Source organism: Pararge aegeria, chromosome 14, assembly GCF_905163445.1.
Source record: "Pararge aegeria chromosome 14, ilParAegt1.1, whole genome shotgun sequence".
Lineage (NCBI taxonomy): Eukaryota > Metazoa > Arthropoda > Insecta > Lepidoptera > Nymphalidae > Pararge > Pararge aegeria.
Window position 1 is genome coordinate 5619932 of NC_053193.1, and position 18901 is coordinate 5638832.

An 18901-nucleotide genomic window follows, 5' to 3' on the forward strand; every position below is an offset into this window, starting at 1 on the left:
AACTATTTTAACTTTTCCTATAGGTATTTTCACGGGCGCCACTTGACTTCAGTGAGGAACGGATATTATTCGATCAATAAGTTTTGTAATCACAAATTGTAATTAATATCACTTATTGATTTTATTGTATTTCATTATTAGTTTTGTATTTTAAACATATTTTTAATATTTATGTGACATTGTGTTTAGTATACACAAAATTAGAATGAACTGAATATTTCTGAATTACCTAAATAATGATTACTGTAAATAATTGCTCCAATCTGGATCAATTCTGGACCTATAAAAATATCTCTTGCTTCAACGGTGAAGGAAATCATAGTGACAAATTCTGCATGCCTGAGAGTTCTCCATATTTTTTTCAAAACTCAATTTTTACAATAGGCAAGCTAAAAGGTCGCATCTATTTTTTCCGTTCATAGCTTGATGCTTGAGCTGTATGGTATTATTCTCATCTCAGGTATAGTTCTCATCTCTATGTAACCACTTGACGTAATAAATTGCATATAAAACGATAAAATTACAGGAGATCAGTCGTTAGAGTTTTGTATTATTTTTCTACAATTTATTGACGGACAAGGCGACATGGCGCCTCTGTTTAAATCATCGGCATGTTAACATACCTGTTCATAATAGCAATCAATTATATCATTTAAATTACTGCGCTATTCAATCTTAGCTACATTGTGAGATACTTGCTTACTACTTATTTGTACTGATCTACTCTAACCGGTTACATCGGGGATACAAGTCTGGTTGATCCTGTACATAGGATTTTGGCATCGGTTTAGAAATAATTTACTGAATAAGCAAACAGCCCAACTTATTGTGTAAGTGATAAAACGTCGCCAATTAACAGAAAAACACTTCGCAGGGTATGAAAGGAACAAGTCCTAAAAAGTTGCGCCCTGTGTCCAGCAACCTGAGATATACTCGAAGGTTTTAAGCCTAATGTGCCTTTTACACCGGCAACCATGCCGACGCTTTGCGACCTGAACACAACAATGCTGCTTGGCGACAGAAATATGGCGGTAGTACTTCCCCGGACAAGCTCTGTTATAAAAAGCTCTACTTCTACATTTATTAGGTATGAACAAAGGGACAAAAAAAACATAAAAAACATGAAAAAAAAAAAAATGAATATACTATGACAATACACACATCGGCATCTAGCCTCGAAGTCAGCGTAGCTTGTTTTATGGGTACTGAAATGACTGATCAATATTTTAATAAATAATGTACATAAATACTTATAATATACAGATAAACACCCAGACACTGAAAGCATTAATGTTCATTACGCAAACATTTTCCAGTTGTGGGAATCGTACCCACGGCCTTGGACTCAGAAAGCGCGCCTGCCCACTGCGCCAATCGGCCGTCATTGTCAATAAATATTAGATTATGTCAAATAATAAGATGTATGTAATTTAAAAAATGAAAATATTTCAACATGCATGTTGTATGTTGCATAGCATGTTGAAATATTTTCATGTAGTTAGTATTTGTAAGTTTCACACACACATCATACGCCGCACGCTTGCACATGATCGCGAAGAAATCAATCAAATATTAACTACTTACTGCAAAAACCCTGTTCATTTTGAGAGAGGATCCGTCCGTGCCTTGTTAATATTTGATCAAATTTCAATTTCCTCGCAAACATTTCCTAATTTATAAAATGGAGAGTAACTTAAGTTGCTTTTTATAACCAAGGAAAAGAAAATCCCGCTGGGTAAAGTTAGCTAAATCTAAATGATTATATCATGTTATGCAGTTGCACAAATACATGCATTTAAAAGCGCCTAGCTCACAATATCTAAATCTTATTAATTAATATCGCAAGCCTACGTCTGGATCGCTTAAACTCACATTCAAATGAAATATAACTGTGTAACAACATAATTTGTTAAAGTAACGATCATAAGCAGATTTCATCGAAGCTTGCCGTATTTATAAATGTTGCCCAGTTTGCCCCCTACCATAATATTTTATTTTATTTAAGTTGCGTTTTTATTCGAAACTAACTCGTATTTGTTACTAGCTGGTGCGTGCGCGTTAATTTTGCGTTAGTAAAAATCCCTCAATTTTATTTTTATTTTCCAGGATGAAATGTAGGATAGGTATATTTCGTCCCGGGAAAGGCCATCTATAAAGTCGATAAGTTAAGATTTCATACCATACATATGTAATAATTGACTTTTTATTAAATCCCGCGACTACATTTTACCAGCAGCTTTTTCGGAATAAAAATAGTCCTCTGTCTACTGTCGTTTTGCAAAGGGGGTTATGCTACATCAGGCCGCCTTCCTGCTGATGTAATAAGAAAAATGAAAAGTAGTGGAATTGCATACATACCTCGGGACACCAGTCAAGGATAAGGGTGAAGATTTAATTAAATAATTAAGATTTTTCTAAAATACATAGTATACAATTCTCCATAGAGTTACTTAAGTAACATAAGTGCCAAGTTTTGTTTCAGAAAGATCGGTTTAACTGTTGAGCTGAACATAGTTTACAAAAATACAGACACAGTTTCACATTTACAGAACTTTTTATCCAGAAATTTTTCTTGAGATCACTACTGTTTGAAAAAAGATTTTACACAATTTGCGATGATGTTAAAATCATCTGTGTTTAATTCTAAAGTCAAATAGGGTCATTGATTACTACTATGGCAACACCTAAAAGATTATAAATATCTATAATTATAAAAAAATTATACACACACACTTTTTTACCCATTTCAGTTATACGTGTAATTTGAAATCATTACAATTAGTACGGATTGACATTTTTTTTAATTAAGTAAAGAAAATATATACCATATTTTGATGGAATATGTCCGAAGCGGTTCAGAATAAAAATTTGCTGAAGTTAACTTAAATTTGGCACGTCCGAATTCTGAGGCTGCGAAATATTTATATAATGGATGAAGATAGTGAAGTAGATGTAGAATTAGTTAGCTTTTAAGGAAGCTCAGCTCTTTAAATTATTTTTTAAAAATCTTCTAGAGCCAATAGTAGTGGTAGAGAGTTAAAAACAGTTGCAGACTTGATGCACTGCGGTGTTGGTGGAATGCAGCCGAGCACACTTCGATAGCCTTGAGGTAAGGTAGGTCTTATTCACGAGAGAAAGCGGGTATTATTTTAAAAATATAAATTCTAATGTCTAGACGTCGAATAGGTTACCCGAGTGCGATCGATTAATACATAAAAGCTAAACAAAAAAAAAACTGATTCAGAAAGTACAAAAATTCTTACATGTAAATCTCTCTGTCTGTATATATAAAAGAGAAAGTGTGTGGGTATGTTCCGTATAGGCTTTCAGGGAATCTCCGGATTGACCTAGCGAGTAATCCTGTAAAGTTTGGTGACGATCGGAGCACCCCTATATTTGAACTGTCAAATAGAGCTTTTATTTACTATGATGATATTCTTTTGTTGGGTTTACATGGGTGTAGATAATGATCTTCACCCGCTCGAGAAGAGTATAGAAGAGAATGAAAACGGAGAGAAATAATTGATTTAATATATTATGAGACTTAAATAAAAATTTAATGATGTAAGTTTATAGTTTAAATAAAATAAAGCAAAATCTAGCCCGGCGAAGCGGGCTGGATACGCTAGTAATACATAATGTTAACTTGGCATGGTAAAGAAATACGGCGTTAGAGCTCATTTTAGAAATGCATGAAAAATAAAAGGTGCTGTCAAAAATAAAACGTTCAAAGCGGAAACGTTCATACATAGGTATTTTTCTATTATTCTGAGATAATCGTGGTAACTTTTGTTTACTTAAAACTAAAACTAAGTTGACTAAACTTTTTTAGACCTAGGTGCGTGTGTAACCCTCGTGCTTCACACGCACTTAAATCTAAAAAGAAGCCCACATTAAAGTAAACCGAGCATTTTTAAATTACCATTTTCATCATAAGCCTTTTTACGCCTCACTCCCCAATGAGAGAGGGATTTTAGAGCATACCTATACCTACCATGGTGGTCAAATATGGTTTAGTGGGCTCGACCAGCAGTATTAGGTACTAATGGTAGAAGTAGTAGAAGTTAAAATGCAGTATTTCTAAACAACAACAGAGCGCTGTTGACCGTTGAGGAGTTCAATCTCTATCTTGGAGACCTTTATTGGAAACTCTTAGAATGAAAATAGATGGATGGTAAGGAAGACTTTCCTTCCTACTTGGGGCAGTAAATTCTTCCTTACCTGGATAAAGTGAACAGCACCAAAAAACACGCGAGTGATTACCACCTCTTTTGAAAGTCAGAAAATATAGCAAAAGAAACGCTAACGCTTAGGTTTGTAGCGTGTTATAGTGCTGAAAATTTCATAGAGTAGCTGAAATTTTTATCACCAAGAACACCTGACGGAGATCAATATTCTTCCATATTGTTTTTGCATTTTTGTAAATTTTTCTGTGGTGTACAACAAATGTGCATTCATTCATTCATAAATTGTTCATTCACTCATTAATAAATTCGCCTCTTTTTGGGAGTCGGAAAATATAGTTTAAGAATCGCTCACGCTTATGTTTTGGGATTCCTTTCCTAAACCGCACTACCGTGGCCACCTAGTGCAACAATATCACGGACATAAATTCAAGGAGCCACTGCTGAATCAACATATTAATGTACAAGTAGGGCCGCTTCTCAATGAGATATTTCACCTTGTTTATTTGCTACTGGCGTGACTTCGTCTACTTCAAGGATTTCGAGATCTTTGATCCCAACAAACTTTACGAGTGCCTCACTGGCGAGCCGTTAACCCGGGTGGTTCTTTTCAGGGGCCGTCTTTCAGTTCAAAACTCACCTGCCACTGTTCGTAATTCGTCGTCCACTGCGTTAAATTATTTTAAAAATAAATTATCAGCAATCCATTACCGTCTTACTAAAAGGCGCCAGTCTCCTCTCAGATTGAGAAGCTTTAAAGGCCGTAGTCCACCGAGCGTACCAAGTGCGGATCGGTGGACTTCACACTTCCGTCACCGTTAAAGCAACGCCTGTTTATTTTCTTAAAACGCACATAACTCCGAAAAGTTGGAGGTGCGTGGGAGGCTGAAATATACACGAGGCGATGTCCGCAATTTAAAAAGAAATAGTAGGTACTTAAATTGAGATGAGAAACATAATTTTTATCGTTCCGTAATAATCGAAATGAATACATAATACCTAATCATTATGTTCAACAAACCCAAGTTATGAAACGATATACTTGCTATTAATAATTCATGTCTTTAACACCGTTAGACAAAATGGTGGGCCATCAACACATTTATATCCCCCGATGAACTAACTGCTAATAATAACATACAATGCTCGCTGGAGGCAAATGCTGATTGCTTCACATTATAAGTTCATGAACTTGATTATCATAATATAACTGTAATTGAAGAAAACGAGCAAGGAGGCTGTGTTTATAGAATAAAACATACTTGCGCCCTTAAAAAGCCTTAGGAAGTCTTACTGACTACTTCGTGATATCTAATATTTTATTATCATTAATAATCACAATTGCGGTGACACACAATGTTGATATACACAAGTGGTGGTAGGACTTCGACTTCACTTCGGGCGAGTTCTAATCCCGGCACGCACCTTTTCTAAGTTATGTGCGTTTTTGCAATTAAAATATCACTTTCTTCAATGGTGAAGGAAATCATCTTCCATAAACCTTAATGCCTAAGAGTTCTGCATAATGTTCTCAAAGGTGTGTCCACCAATCCGCACTGGGCCAGCGTGGTGGACTACGGCCTTAACCCCCTCTCATTGAGGGAGAAGCCCCGTGCCCTGTAGTAAGCCGGTAATTGATATGATGAATAATAACTATTATCAAAACGAAAAAGCGTAGCATGAGTTGTTTAAGTATTTAGCCTTCCTTTTGGAGACCGAGTTCTATCCCTGACACGCACCTGTCACTTTTCGGAGCTATGTGCGTTTTTAATTTTAACAGTTAAACTATCACTCGCTTTGGTTGAAAGAAAACATCGTGAGGAAACCCGCAAACCTGAGAGCTCTTCATATTGATCTGCTGATATCTGCTGAGTTTCGTGCCGGCTCTTCTCAGTGGAATCTGCCTTCTGAACCGGTGGTAGAGTCACTATAATCAGACTGACTTGACTTGACGAAAAGTGCTTATAAATTAGGCCTAAGAAAATTCAAAATTCATTTATTTCATAAATGAATTTTGAATTTTCTTTGATTTCAAAGGCGTGCGAAGTCTACCAATCCGCACTTAGCCAGCGTGGTGGACTACGAACAAAACCATAGTTATTCTGAGAAGAGACCCGTACCATGTAGTGGGTCGATGTCTGATAGATTATCAGTTAATGCACTGCTGGCTGGATACTGTTTATTTTTTTTAAAGGTTTTTGATAGAGATTAAAAAAAAAGCTTGCGGTTTCTTGCGGCTCGTTTGATGTCCTCGGTACGAGATCATTATTACCGTGGGTCCCTTGGATACCTAAAGTAAACCAGACTTTCGAGCTTAAACGCGTTGCCTCTTTCCACTTTTCTTTGCAACTCGCTGAGCTATGCTGAATACTCCGCTATTTCGTTGAGCTTCTTTAAATACTCTTCTCTACGTTTTCGGGCAAATGGCATGATGTCAACCTTTGCATTTTATTCGAAACAAACGGTTTTCGCAGGAATTTTATAAATGCGGACAAATTTGCGGCAAACAGCTAGTATATGATTATTACGTAATCTGTGGCCAGGCATTACACAATTACCCCTCTGGTTAAGCCATTTTATCCTAAAAAGAGCAACTTGTTTTCCCGACGCACCGTAAATTGATGGTTGCGGATGCATTTCGATAAAATTGAAAGTTACTGCTACTAAGATTACGGGTGAGTTAATTATATGAAACATGTGACAATTTACATACTGAAGGCAGTACTACATTACACGTATCCTGCATTAGTTCTGCTAGACCATGTATCGTGTTACAGACTAGATGCATAAGTTATTGCGAAAAAAAAAAGTTTATCTTTCTGGAAATCATATGTACTGCCACGCACTTTTATTTATTTATTAATTTCATTAGATATACCAACGATACACTGTATTATCATTAATCATTTTACATTATAGTTTATAGTCCGAGTACAGTTATCACTTACAGGTATACACAACATTGAAGTAAGTCCGGTTAAAAATAATTAAATTAAGTCAAAAGCAAATATAGTTAGAATAATAATAATTCTCTTAATGAATAACCTATCTTATAAATTTCCAACATACTAACTTACTTAGAGTAGCCTGACTGGCGAAGTGGGCAGCGACCCAGCTTTCTGAGTCCATGGCCGTGGGTTCGATTCCCACAACTGGAACATGTTTGTGTGATGAACATGAACGTTTTTCAGTGTCTGGGTGTTTATCTGTATATTATAAGTATTTATGTAAATTATTCATAAAAATATTCATCAGTAATCTTAGTACCCATAACACAAGCTACGCTTACTTTGAGGCTAGATGGTCATGTGTGTATTGTCGTAGTATATTTATTTAGATGATGGCGGAACATATTTTGGTGATCACTTTTTTAGCTGTACCTGAAAGTACAGGTGTTCAGAAAGTGAGATCTATCTATTGTAACTTGTTGTTGTAATCGTGAGATTATTTTTATTTATTAATTAAACCGTCCGTATAAGTGCCCGTGAAAGAAAAGTTAGACATGTACATTATTCAACTGGCGTATATAGTTACTTTAAAGTTACAATATTTCGGCAATCAGATCTTCTTCATTAGAATTTTAAAGTTGTCTATACTCGTAAAGCATGGACATTTGCAGAGTACGTGGGTACTCTCATAAATTCAAATTCTATATAAGCACTTTAGAAACGTCATGTATAGTCTTAGTTGTGACCTTACTACCGTATCGGAAGGCCGAATCTACCGAGAAGCTGGCAAGAATCTCAGCAGTTGCTATCTCGTGTAAAATGAAAGCGGCGATGTATGCTTCAAAGCAGTCTTGTCATAGATAAATTAACTAATTGTTAAGCCTCGCCTGTAATGACTGTGTTTTGACATATTGTTTAAACTTATGCATTAGTACCCACATTGGTGGCGTGGTTGTGTCAAACCGTCTCTCTTATGAGAGACGAAGCCTGTACCTTACATTGGGACGTGAATGGGCTGCGAATAAATAAAATTGGTAGGACCAAAATTGCTTTAGATTGCGCCTTTTATCTTCGTTCTGGAAGCACTGGATGGGTTTACATACACACACGTGGAGCAACGTGTATTAAATTTTTATTTTTATTTAATAATTATAATCATTCATTGTAATTTCTTATATTGCCTTTTTCATTTATTTTTTAAATTTTATATTTATATTGCATTTTTATTGTTAACTAGTTGTATCCTGCCACGCTTCGCTGTGGCACATTTTTATGGAATGGTTGATAAATGAGAAACAAAACAAAGAATACATATAAGTTTAATTTTGCAAAACTTGTGGATATACAATATTTTTGTATTTCCACTGTCAGACTCGTGGATATGTGACTGATGCAAAAAATAGATAAAAACAAACCTTAGTGCGGATTATATATCATGCTAAAATTTCAGCTCGATTGGTGCAGAACTTTTTGAGTTTTTGAAGCTTACACAAAGCAACATAACATTTTTATATATATAAGATTATTTCTTTTTTCTAATTTTGTAATGTATCACTATGGGCTTTGCCTGAAATTAAGAGATTATTATTTTTATTATTTCCTCCCAGCGTACTCAAGAAATGGCGCTAAGTGAGAATTCGCATCGCAATTGCGTAAAGAGGCTGCATCATCAGGAACAAAGGTCATTGTATTAGTTTAAATACATTTATCATATTAGTTCATTGACCATACAACTCGTAAGGGAATACGTATAATGTGGTAGCAACCTACATGAGTATGCGTCGTGCGACCCATAAAGTGAAATGCCAAGTTTGTCGCAGGACCTTTCATGAGAAGTTGAATAATGTGCTTTCATTTCACGTTGAGATATTCCATATGATACGAGCGTAACATGAGCTTTGGACGATGTCGACCATTGTCATGCCCGTGTCGTCAAATGTATGGCATTTACTAGGAAGCGCTTCGTGTATCAGACATACGGTATGTCAGAAGTGGATCACAGTAATGATCAAAATCCATTGCCTATTAAACGCTCACAGCGCATAGGCTTCCCCTGACATTAGACTCTCTACATTGCATCAAATAGTGGACTGATGAGATAATAAACGGGATTGAAGGTTTAACTTACTCTTCGAGACAGAGGTGTCAAATGACAATTAACTCCGGACAGGTACTGAGAAATCTTGACAGGTAAAATTGTACTTAATATTCGATCTTCTAATCTGTAGTATAAATAAAAAGCTTAAAGCCACAAGGCTGCTCCATGTACTTGTACGACTTTTAATAACCAGCTGTAGCTTAAACTTCACTCTTAATGTTAGAAACAAATCTTTTTCTTCGCCCGTTTAGTCTGCTCAAATAATAACCACTTAAGATAAGCATATCTGCGATCTTTAGCTAGTCTCTACGTTATTCATGTGGACGTAGAAAGCGTGACGTATGCAATTATTTTAATATTTTTTTCTTTACTTATAACGTGTTTAAGTAAAGTACAGTTTAAGTAAAGTACATCGTTTTTATGTTCTCCTAGTACAAGTGGTATATGAATATTTTATCAATACCACTTGTCACTCACTATAGTTAACTCGTTGGTATAGAGGACTTATTCGGATACGTATGACAAGTTCCTGGGTTCGATTCCCGGAAAAAATTCACTAGTCGAGATTTCTCAGTACCAGTTTGGAATAAGGAAATTGGCGTTTGACAACCTCTGTGCCTAGAAGAGCACGTTCAACCGCCAGTCTCGGTTATTATCACTTATCAATAGCCTATAGAGTTACTATAGTTGATCGCAGTAGATGGTAGTAGTAGTACAGATGACACTGCTGCTCCGCTATATTCTCTGAGTCGCCTCGTACGACACCCGCGTGAAGAGGAGTGGTAACATTTGTACTGTGATCTGCAGTCTCACGTTTATTATCACTAGCATGTGATGATAATTGATAAAGCTTTCTGACTCGCATTGTTGTGTGGACCCTGAGTCTTATTCTCAGCTCATCTAGATAAGGTCTGCGCCCAGTAGTGGGAAGTTATTAGTTAATATATGTAGGATGATGAGTTATATACCTAAAAATCAAACCAGGAATCTCTATCTTTAAAGACCACTTATCCACCAAGCTGGGAATTTCTCGTCATCACAGGCTAGATACCTGTTTTGTGCCATGTATATCAAATGTAGATAAAAAATTAACCGACTAATTTACAACATTCCTTGCCAATACGAGTGCCAGTATCCAATGGTTTCCTGATAATATTTACTACACTAGTTAATCTTGACTTTCATTTCTATGAACTCCTTGTATCTATTCCTGTTTTTGTTTACTACCTACCGTTGATACGACTCCGCGACACCGCTTTCTCAGCTATTCGTAATATTCCACGATGTACCTGGAGCAAAAAATATACATTATTAATTAATGTTATTGGATACAGGAAATGGTTGGTTTTTATGTCGTACGATCTACAATAATTGATCAGGTATAATTATTTAATAACATTAATTACATCTATAAGAACATAATTCTATGGTCAGTCTTATAAACAAGATGAACGGTGTAATAGAAAATATGTTAAAACTAGAGTTAATATGTACGTTGATGATATAGAGTGCTAAAAACGATAAGTTTTATTTTCGTTTTTAGCACTCTATACCCAAAAAAGTAGGGCTTAGTGATTCTTGCAGAGAAATATTCTAATCATTTCTGTTATTTTGGTTCATTATGATGGATGAAGTTTGTCTCCAATGAGAAGTTATTATTTATTTAAAATATTCATTTTTAAATTGATTTAATAATTTAAATCGTAGTATTTGATGTTGTATATTTTATTAAATTTATTCTAATGCGTAAAAAAATCATTGTCTTTAACGCCATTGAAGAATAACTTAGGTACGTTCTGTAGGACTTCTCTGATAAATCTGCCTTTCAAACCGGCGGTAGAGTCACTACAAGCAGATAGACGAGACATTTCAAAAATGAATATACTTTTATTGCATACCACAAAAAGTAGATAAAAAAGAATATAAGTGCACTTATGAAATGTCAAGTCTTTCTTGTCTTCGTTAGGTCTATTTGAATTAAATGTTTTTATATTTTTTTGATACTTATGATTATATTTCAACGGCATCAAGTTTCAACGCTTAAATAATATTCTACACAACGCCCTAGATAATGCCATGTACCTATTCCTGTTATTCTATCACAAGTTTGTCAGTGCCTATCACACGCAATCTATCGCAGTCAGGATTCCAGTTATGAAATTACGTAACAGATTGCTTTGTTGATCAAACATATCGGGAGATGGTTCCTACTTCCTTATCATAACAGTTCTTCGTACCTATCTAGTTATTGCAGCGAAACTAGCTTCAATAGGTAATACATTTAAACAGAGTATGGAGAACGCGAATCTAAAGAATTAGTTTGACCATTCAAAGCGGCAATGCGGTGTCGAAGGCACTATGCCTCGCTGCAGTGTTTTTGAAGACGTTATAGCTTATTTTAGGATTAATATTTACAATAATTTAAAAACCTATAAAAGATTTAATAAATTCGAGAAGTATAAAGATTAAAGATATAGGCGTTCGGTGTCCTTTTGCTTATAAGGGTTTTATCAGCAGGCTTTTTCTTTAATTCAGAAATATATAGTATGTATATTTGTATCTAAATTTAAAAGTGACTGTGAAGTGAAGTGTGACTTTTTATAATTATTATATATATCTATACTTATAATAAAACTGTAACTGGAAGATTTCTGTACATTTAATATATTTAGAATTTTTTAATCAAGGTATGCTTTATAATCGACACTGAGTCCAAAACAGATTTTTATTTAATTTTAGTTTAGAAGTTGCAACTGGTATACAAACGCTACAAGCAAGAAAAATGCAGCGGGCTGCCCGGCCGCGAATAACATAGTTTTGAAATAAAACTGGACCTGGTAGGGAGAGCTGCAATTAGTTTCTAGGATTTATTAAGATATTTAAACCTCTAATAAACGATTTGGTGCAGTAGTCAGCTAGTCTTCATATGAATTATCATATAAAATCTTCAGTGTCAGTGCAGAAAAGAGATTTAAATTACATTTCAGTTTTATACGAATTTTTGCAAGTCTAAGTAAATGGCGACGTAAAATTAGCGAAATTGAAAAAAAAAACACCGAAATTTGTTGCTTTTTTGTTGCTAATTAGTTGCTAAAAAAATAATTTTGTTGCTCTAACCGATCGCATAAAATCGGCAATAACGCTAACTTTACATTAAGATAGCCTGGGAATCACTGAATGTCGACTGATCAATCAAGCAAATAAGGGTCAATTTGTTGCTAATTTGTTGCTGGAAGATGCTTAGAAAAAAAAAAAATTAAACTAATTGTTATTTTACAATATCTTCTAATATAAATAAGAGTACTTTGTAGTGGTACGTTTTGTTTTTAGTTTTTATTTTTTTTTAAACGGAACTGAACCTAAGTGCCCGGCCGCAGGCCGTGTTAATTAATACCGTCTTATTCATGTTCTAACCTAACCTAACCTATCCAAACCTTTTAAAACTAGTTTGGATTCCTTTAGACCTAAGCCCACCGGCAACTACGACTAACTAAACACTGATCTAGCTATCTGGCTTTCATCAGTGCATCAACAGCAGCATAACTAGTATTAAAATAGTAATGAGTTTTTATTAATGCATATATTCACATTAAATCTTGAATCTAAAGTCTAAAGGAATCAAAACTAGATTTAGGTTAGGTTAGGTTAGAACATGTATATGAGGGGTGCCCGGCCGCAGGCCGGGCACTTGGGTTCAGTTCAGTCAAAAATTATATATTATTTACTATTATTTATATTTGAATGAGAATGAAAAATAGCAATTATTTTGAATAGTTTTCAGAATGAGACAGACGGGTGTGGTAGGGTAAAATCTCCAATTTAAAGTTCCCTTATAAAAAAATCTATTTTTTTTTTTTTTCTAAGCTTCTTCCAGCAACAAATTAGCAACAAATTGACCCTTATTTGCTTGATTGATCAGTCGACATTCAGTGATTCCCACGCTATCTTAATGTAAAGTTAGCGTTATTGCCGATTTTATGCGATCGGTTAGAGCAAAAAACTTAATTTTTAGCAACTAATTAGCAAAAAAAAGCAACAAATTTCGGTGTTATTTTTTTCAATTTCGCTAATTTTACGTCGCCATTTTTTTTAGACTTTGCTATCTTAATGTAAAGTTAGCGTTATTGCCGATTTTATGCGATCGGTTAGAGCAACAAAATTAATTTTTTAGCAACTAATTAGCAACAAAAAAGCAACAAATTTCGGTGTTTTTTTTTTCAATTTCGCTAATTTTACGTCGCCATTTTTTTAGACGTAATTTTTGCATACTATTGAATTAGTCGAGTGTTTAGGAGTCAAATATATTTATTGTGAGACCAAAATATGTCCAACCAATAATACCACATTCCAGCAAATAAAGTTGTTGTTTTATATTTTATAGCTGGTAACCAGGTCCGACTTTGGCGGTCTGAATTAAAGTTGTTTAACTAAATCAGCATTAAGCATTTAATTAAATTAAGCGTCTATCAAGTAAGAAGATAGCATCTGAGGTCTGGTCTCATGTAAACAGTAAACATAAGTATGAGGCTTGATGAAACATGAAAGATAGCCTGCGACCCGAATAAAGTTAAAGAGCGAATAAATACAATTAGCTTTTCGCCCGGCTTTGCCAACTTTATGTTTGATTATCATTGGTAAGTTGAGATTTCACACAAATTTTAATCCCTGTTTTGCCCCCTTATATACGTGACAATAGCCAACAAGATGATGAATATATCAGTCAGTCAGTTACCAGTGGCGTGCACAGGTTTTATGACCAGGGTATGCATAAAGAAGGAAAATGGCATAAAATGGAAAAATCCTTCCCCTTTATGAGTAATACAAATTTTTTTTAGCGTATGCAGTGCTTTTCTGCTTATATGAAGTGCACGCCACTGTCAGTTACCATTTTCTTTTATTTATACAGATCTTCATCATCACCCCACTGCCTTTGTATGTCCCGCTGCTTGGCACAGGCTTCCTTTTCTTTGAAAGTTTTTGTAGAAGTAGAGCTTTTTGTGACAACTTGTCCCGGGTAGTACCACCGCAATGTTTGCCAAAAAGCAACATCCGCTAAGCAACATCGTTGCAATGCTATGTTCCGGTCTAAAGGGCGTGGTTGCCGGTGTAATTACAGTTACATGTGGCTTAACTCCATGATGGACACAGGGCGGCACGTTGCAGGACGTGTTCTTTGATTACTCTGCTTAGTGTTTAGACTGTTTATACAACGTCTAAATGAAAACCGAAGTAACCTTCAGAGGCTTTAGAGGTACATTATTTACTGCATGTGAGACTTATCTGTGAAACCGAAACGCTTATAGTTTCTAAGTAAACCATTGCCGTAATTTTTACTGAATGAAATCAGATACAGCCCTAACATCACATTCAAAAATAAAAACAAGGTGCACGTCGGGTAGCGTAGGTACTATGCACGTACGTTTTATCTCCAATAGGGTTGTCATAAATAAACACTTAAAATGTTTTGAAATATTTTTTCATATTTTTACAGGTTGCTGTTGTACTTTTGATTTATTATTTTTACAGGGTGATTCCTTATGAAATATATATTGCACCCTTCAACAGTATTTCGATATTCCGTTACACGTTGTATAGTCGATGGTATCCATTTACGATCACACGGGCCATCGGCTTTGTCCGTCTATTATTACCATAAATGAAAAAAGAGTAGTTTCGATATACATTTAGGAGCTCGGGTAAGGGGTAATAAAGGAAAGGGGGAATTGCAACTCCCGTATAAAATATAAAATTTTCATATTAAAATAAACGGTCGCGGCAAGGCGACTCGCTGTATCAGCAAGAGGAGTTGAGTTGCGCTATGCATGTGTCCCTACATACATATAACGCTGCACAAACGCGAGTAGTTGGTTCAGCACACTACTGCGCGTGCAACTATTAATTTATCTTCTTACATCAATATTGGACGAAACAGTGCCGTCACTTGTATGTGCAACGTGTAGATAGGTACATTTTTTATCACATTTTGACTGTGTTAATTTTTGATTAATAGTGTTGTTAAAACCAATTTATGATAACGATATTGCCCACTCATGTCGGTCATCCACCTATCACGACAGATCCTATTTGCATTATCTCGAGATACAAGACATCCTCAACAGAACATCAATCCGTCACTAATCATTAATAATAGACTTAAGGGTCAACACACTTGGTTTTTTGCCAATTAAATGTACCGAATGTTCATTTAAATACGATTTATCCAGAGTTATTGATTATTTTGTTTGTTCGGTAAAGGCCGGTACAAATAGCGCGTTGATGTCTTTTCTATGCACTGCAATTCGACGCACGTTCTACAATGTACTCTTATTTTAAGACTCGTCAGATGGTAGCCTTGTTTAGTTTAGAAAAATTGTATATTGCAGTCACAGTGCGGATTGGTGGACTCCATCGAAGTCCCACCCGGTATATCACCGGTATGTTAATTGTATATAATATAATATTATTTTTTATTTTGATTAAACGGCTATTCATGACTTCTAAAAATTCACCCAAACAAAGTGCGTTTTTAAAACGCTCAGTGTGTTTTCATCTAAGGTCATAGGATTAAATTTTTTTGTGGCAATTATTCATCGGTAATCACCGTTAATAAAATGTTAGTCGCAAAAAATGTATTAATCTTGCTTATTGCTACCGGCCGGATAATATACCTACTTTCCGGTTCTGCAGTGCATTAGAATCAGACTAAAAAATACATTAGAATTAATTTAAATCATTTTAAGGCATTATTCCTAGCGGGGCTTTACAGTAGTTAGTTTAGTTATAAGATTTATTGTGACATTATCAATAAAAATTCAAAATCATCATCTTCTTCATCACTTCAACCGATAAATAGGTATTTGTCAGTTAAACTCTTCAGAAGACAATTTATCAAGCAAGCAAGGAACCTAAAGATTCTTAGATTCTTATTCTATATCCCAAGCAAACGAAGCATAAGCATGGAAGGGAGATGCGACGCGGTGGGTTGGGGTAAATAATGCTATAGATTTTCCTATTTTATGTCCATAGCAACACGATTGATATAGCAGCAGCATGTGCATAAACGGTTATTCCGACTTGTATAATAATATAAAAATTCAGGGTAGTTAACTCACTTGCGTAAAATTCCAATAGATTTAAAGATGCAACGATTGGCGTACTGAACCACTGCTACTACCCAATATACCGATACTTCTTAAGAGCATGTTTAATGAAAACTGTTCCATTAAACATGCTCTTAACATGTAAACGGATTAGTTTTTTCCGGATTGCATACTTCCGGAGAGAATTTTATTAATTACGTTATGTTATAATGGCATGTGCCTCTGCGAAGTTACTTCCATAACAGCCTGTGCATGCACAGCGATTTCAAAATTTAATAAACTCATATAATAACTATCGGAAATACAAGTAAATATAAAACAAAAAAATATCGAAGAAAGTAACGCAGCAATAATTATTATCAATTGAGTAGAATAACTTTACTTCTTGTTATGACAGAATGTCGGTGATGCGATTATCACATTATTTTTACCCATCCAATAAGTCAAACATACTCTTGATGCAGTTGAGTATCTCCAATGTATAAGTGTATATAATACGTGTACAATGTACATGTACCCAGGCCGCTTTATACACGTTGCTAGTTTGGCGTAATACGCCACGTTCGTATCGAGGACATCGGTAACGTGAGCCATAAGTTTTTCTTCTTCTTCTTCTTGCGGTGCCTCTCCGACTAGCGAAGGTTGGCAGTCAGCTTCGTAAATTCTTGTCTATCTTTCGCGAGGCGAAATAATTCTGCTGCACTCGCGATTCCAGTCCACTCTCTGATATTACGAAGCCAGGACTTTTTTCTGCCACCAACGCCTCTTCTTCCTGCAACCTTTCCCATCATAATAAGTTGAAGGAGCTCATATCTCTCGTGCCTTAGCACGTGCCCCAGATATGCAACTTTTCTGATCTTGATGGTGTGCAAAAGTTCACGCCGTTGGTTAACGCGTCGCAGAACTTCCTCATTGGATACTTTGAGAGTCCAACTAATGGCTAACATACGTCTGAATGTCCACATCTCAAATGCTTCTTTGCGTTTCCCCTATAAGTTCTTCCCCTTCCAGAAATCTCAGTCTCCGCTCTCATACAAAATAGGGATAGGATTCGAACTCGGCCCCCCTAAAGTAAAGTCGAGCTCCTTCCAAATGCGCTATCACCGCTTCTCAAATTCAATTGCAATTCATGTAAATAAAAGCCTTAAGATGAATAGTCATGACAAAGCATGCCATTAGGGCGCTCGTCTCACGATGTCTTCATTAATTGATTAAAAGTTTTAGCTTCCAGCAAATTTTACCGTAAATCAACATTAATTGTACTAACGTGGTTATTATATGCTGGATTCCTAAGCATTCACCCTGAGATATGTTTGTTCATTAGCAGAGTTTACCGTGCCGCTTTACACTGATAAATGTACCGGTACGGATTTGTAGTCGTAATTGTGGTTTGTTTTGACATGAAGCTTTGTTGGGAATTCCTTTAATTACGTTTTGCTGTTATTTGTTTACTGACGTGAAAAGTAATACCTGTTATTTGTTATCCCTACTAATCCCTATCCCTATCCCTACTAATATTATTTATGTCAATGTAAGTTTTTTTGTTACGCTTTCACGCAAAAACCACTTAACCGATCCTCATGAAACTTTGGACACAGATTCTTGGAAGTATTAGAAGTAATATAGGATACTTTTTATCCCGACATTAAGCTCGGTTCCTTTGGGAGAGTGGATGAAAGTGTTTGACGATTTTACACCATAACTCCGACAAATTATAACCGATTTAAATAATTATTTTTGTACTTTAGAGGTGTGTTTGTACGTTACGGTTTGTACGTTATATGTGTTTAATTTTTCCAAAACTTTGTGTAGATCTGATGAATGTGGTCGGAGATAGAGGACTGAACTCCTCAGCGGACAGCAGCAAACCCCTCATTTAAGCGATACTGAATACTTTAAAGTTTTTTAGAACAACAACTAAATTGAATGCCACATCAAAAAACAAAATCAGACACAGACGAAGTCGCGGGCAATAGCTAGTCTTGTATATAATTGAGTGAGTTGTCCTCTATGATGCAGTGATCTTATAAGTCAGAGGACCTGTGTTCTGTCTCCGGCTGGAGCAATTCAATCGGGTGGTAGGCTTTGGCCTTGGCTAGTTACCACCCTATTTACAAAGGCGTGCTGCCAAGCAATTTAGCAATCCAGCACGATAAAAGGAAGTAACCAATACAAAGATCATACCCATAACAAGTAAGCCTTACTATCTTAGACTGCATCATCAAATATTACAGATTGCATTCGAGGGCTTTATTATAGTGCAGTAAAAAAACTACAGAACACATTTAGCACCAGAGGCACTAACAGTGTGTGGGACATCCAAATTACCAAACTAGATGGCGTCACAAAGATTCTGCATAGCGCGAACGAAGTATTCACCAAATATACAACTTCCAAAGAAACTTCCAATGAATGGTTGGACCTTTGTCCCTGAGCACGATCAGCCGTTTGGAGGAAGATCTTCCCATTGACGGCTGAGCGCAACACCATAGCTCCAGTACAAAGTGCGTGCTGTATTTTTTGTACCCACTCATTAAAAAATCTCTTAATAAAACTAATAAAAAACACTTT

General features: G+C 35.6%; 1 protein-coding gene across 1 annotated transcript in view; it reads right to left on the bottom strand.

Moving 5' to 3' along the window:
• LOC120629508 overlaps nucleotides 1-10519 on the bottom strand; it is a 28438-nt gene extending 17919 nt beyond the window's left edge. The window contains exon 1 of the mRNA XM_039898453.1: nucleotides 10462-10519. The gene's annotated coding sequence lies outside the window, so the exon portion shown is untranslated. The remainder of the gene's footprint in view (nucleotides 1-10461) is intronic.
• Nucleotides 10520-18901: the final 8382 nt, after the last annotated feature.